The following is a 4,276-nucleotide window of genomic DNA, read 5'->3' on the forward strand; positions in this document are numbered from 1 at the left end:
TTTAGTTTTTATGGAAGGGAATTGAATACCGAAAATAACGTGGCGAAAAAAGTTTCAAATTTGGGCCCTTGGACTAAGGCCGCTACTCGGCCCTAAGTGTTTTTTGCACATAAATCGAGTAAAACTAATCCTATTTTGCTAGATTTAGTTTTTTATGGAAGGTAATTGAATACCGAAAAGAACGTGGCGAAAAAAGTTTCAAATTTGGGCCCTTGGACTAAGGCCGCTACTTGGCCCTAAGTGTTTTTTGCACATAAATCGAGTAAATCTCATCCGATTTTGCTAGTTTTTGTTCCGTTTGAGAGATAATTGAATACCCAAAAGAACGTCGCGAAAAAAGTTTCAAATTTGGGCCCTTGGACTAAGGCCGCTACTCGGCCCTAAGTGTTTTTTGCACATAAATCGAGTAAATCTCAACCGATTTTGCTAGTTTTTGTTTCATTTGAGAGGTAATTGAATACCCAATGGAAAGTTGGCAAAAAATGTTGGGTTTCAAAAATAATGTCGTAAATTGTTGGTTTTATTTGAGAGGTACTTCGTACGGGCTTTCGTAATTGCGATGTGCGCAATTTTAAAAATGAACAGTTTCAGTAAATTTGACCATGCCCAACTTGACTTGCATTTTGGTAACAGACGCATTAGAGGGTTGTAGACGTATTAGGGTTACGGGCGTATTAGGGCTACGGACTTATAATGGTTACGGACGAAATAGGATTACGGGTCGTACGGGGCTAAGTCGCAGCAAACGCTCCGACTGTTCTGATGCCTTGTTTTTATTGCGGATTCGTCATCTATGAACATAACCAAATGCTTTGCCCTTACTGTCTGCTTCCAATTCGACGTGTTACAAACGGCATATTAATCTTATAAGCCCCCAGTACTTCGTACGGGGCTAAAAATAACTTTTTTGTGTAAGATCACAGCGCTGCTACTAGCTAGCACGAGCATAGAAAATATTCGGAGGCTGTGTTGGTAGTACCGAATTTGAGGTAGTTAGCTGTCAAAATGTATGAGACTTGGTAGCTCCTACAGCGCTTCAGCACATCGCTACACCGTCGTCTCATACAATTTTGACAGCTAACTAGCTCAAATTCGGTACTACCAACACATAAAATTTTAGCCTATGTTTTTCTTCTACATGTCATACATGAGAAATATATGTAGAAGTAAGAATCCAATTAGAATGAATCAGTATGAAATTCATACTATGCGGGATATCCTTGGAGTCAAATTCCAGCTTTTAAAGTGAGATTTACACTTTTGTTCTACTGAATAATAATCTACATCAATTAAAAATAAGTTATTTATATTTATACTTAGTGTGATATTATAGTTATTTGCCTGTCATGTTGACTCAACGCAGTTCAGGCAAAAGTGGTACTCTAAATAGGGTACTGAAACTTGACAGTGCTCCATACAAAATTTTACACTGTAAAAAGAGTGGGGATAAAATTTCATATAAAATAGAGTACTCTATTTGGCAGGATTGTCAATCGAAGCACTTTTGCTTGAAGTGCGTTGATTGACTATAAAATTTTTAATAAAATTCAAATTCGGGAACAAGTTTATGAACGGCAGACACCATTTGCATTCAACTTTTTTTGATTTGTAAATAAAGGCAAAATCAAAATAAAGTTATGTAAGCAAAGAACCGGAACTCTGTCTCAAGTTATCAAGCTTAAAAATCGTTCTAGGTATAAAAGCACGACGATTCGCCTCAGCAGCATAGTCGCTGTAGTGCTTTGAAAAGTGTTTTCTGTTTCACTCTCAAAATGAAATTGTTTATCTTTGTGTTGTTCACTGTGTTTGCTATTGCATTCGCAAAGCCAAAGGCTATACGTGAGCCAACGATTTTAACCCAAGTGCATGAAGGTAGTACAGGATTTGTTAGCCTCCCAGTCAGTCAATTTTTGGGTTAGTGAATAATAAAGAATTTAGTGAAAAAAGTTGAGTTTAATATAAATTTTAGCTTCCGTTGCTCGTAGTGGTACCGATCCCAGCAAAACTGTTCAAGAAGATGAATTCGGTAAAATATTAAGTTTTATTGAAAAAAAATTCATTTACTAAAATATTTGAATTTAGGTGTCCAACAAGGAGCCAACGTTGCCAAGAATTCCGATCGTTAAATTCTGATGCTGATTATTGTAATTACTAGAAGACTAAAATAAAAACTCAATTTACCACATATGTGTTAATCGCATTGTTACGAAAATGATTGTTTTGTCTCTTCCTACTTGTAGCGCATCTCAAATTTCGTATTACATGATATGAATTATTAGTGCAGGTCGATATGTAATTCCGTACGTTATTAAGAAATTTTCTTTGTCTGATCTTGTTTGCCATAAAAAGTTGTGGGACATTTTTTTTCCGGAAAATGGAAAATCGTTTCTCCGGCCGGAAAAGCCACTCATATGAAACCCTTCAAAGTCGAATATCTCCGAAAATACAATTTTTTGTGTGAAAATTTCTTTTGTTGTGGTAAGTATGGCCCATTACCGATATTTCATGGAAGAACTTTTTTTTGAGGAGTCGGAATGTAGTCGGTATTAGGGTTCTCCCATAAAGTGTCCCGGAAAATTCATCAACTTTGAGGCCATTTTCGCTGGCCATTTCCAATTTATTTTTCATAAAAGTAATGTCATTTCAAAGCTACGTTCAACTACTTCTGATTTAAGTCGGCCGGCCATGATCCATGTTCAGAAGCCTCGGATATGGCATGGGAAAGTCATGCATGCTCCTTTAAGGATTTTGCAAGTTATTTCTAGTATATAAAAGATACGCTACTTTAATTTGGGATACTAATTCAAGTGTTTCTTGCACATACATTTCGTCACTACACCCCCTCTCCTTGATTTCGGATCAAGGATTGTGGAAAGTTCCATATTTGGGATGTTATTGACAATTTTCCCAATATAAAATTCAATTTACATTTACGAAAGCTTTTTCGTGTGACATAACTATTTCGTTGGTGCCTGTCCACGATGAAATTGTTTTTGTGACTGTTTATGGAGTAACCCATCCAAAATAATGTCGAATCCCGACGTTTCTAGCACTTCCTTGTTCTAGACAAAAGACATTTTTGGTCTTTTTTTCGTTTAACATTTGGGCACAAGTTTGAAGTCACCAGAGGTCAGTGAATACAACATCGATATAGTCTTGTTATTCATAGACTTCGAAAAAGCTTTCGATTCAGTGGAAACATGGTCGATATTGGACACAATTCGATATGTGTACAAAAATGCTACTTCATGTATAAAACTTCATAAGAGCACGGAGAAATTCAAAATCGGCCGAGGTGTAAGGCAGGGTGACACCATTTCACCGAAATTATTCACGGCGATTCTGCAGAGTGTTTTTAGGAATTTAAACTGGAGTAAAATGGGAATAAAGATAAATGGAGAGTACCTGAGAAATCTCCGCTTCGCTGATGACATTGTACCGATAGCAGCAAATCTAGGTCAGGCTCGGCTCAGCTTATGCTACAACAGTTAAGCAAAGTTGGCCTCGAAAACAAAAGTCATGACCAACATCGGGGGCGATAGAGAAATCAAAATTGGTGACACTGTCATTGAACGAGTCGACAGCTATACGTATATCTAGGACATAAACTGAAGCTAGGTCCGGACAACCAAACTGCAGAAATAAGACGTAGGATTGGTCTTGCATGGGCAGGGCAGCGTTCGGAAAACTCAGACTAATTTTCAAAAGCAAATAGAATAATAGTCTGAAACGCAAACTTTTCGACACTTGTGTCCTTCCAGTGCTCACTTATGGAGCGGAAACGTTAACTTTAACGAAAGCATCCGAAGATAAATTGAGAGTGACACAAAGAGCCATGCAACGGAGTATGCTTAGAATAACACTCAGAGACAGAATGACGAATCAATCGATTCGACAACAAACCAGGGTCGTTGATGTCATGGAAAGAATAGCATCTCTGAAATGGAGCTGGGCGGGACATATTGCAAGAAGGACAGACGAACGTTGTACCAAAAAGATCATGAACTAGCGACCATATAAAAGGCGAGCTATAGGTAGACCACCAGAGAGATGGACAAACGGAATTAAGAATACAAACTGCAGGTACAAACTGGCAGCAAATGGCAATGGATCGTACGAAATGGAAAGAAGTTCGAGAGGCCTACATCCAGCAGTGGATAGAAACAGGCTGAAAAAGAAGAAGAAGAAGAGGTCAGTTCCTAAAAATAAGTGACGTCCTCATGGTCCGCTGTCTTCCCAATCCTAGATCTATAGAACTACAGGAAATTCTGACTAT

This window comes from Bradysia coprophila, assembly GCF_014529535.1.
Source record: "Bradysia coprophila strain Holo2 chromosome IV unlocalized genomic scaffold, BU_Bcop_v1 contig_5, whole genome shotgun sequence".
Lineage (NCBI taxonomy): Eukaryota > Metazoa > Arthropoda > Insecta > Diptera > Sciaridae > Bradysia > Bradysia coprophila.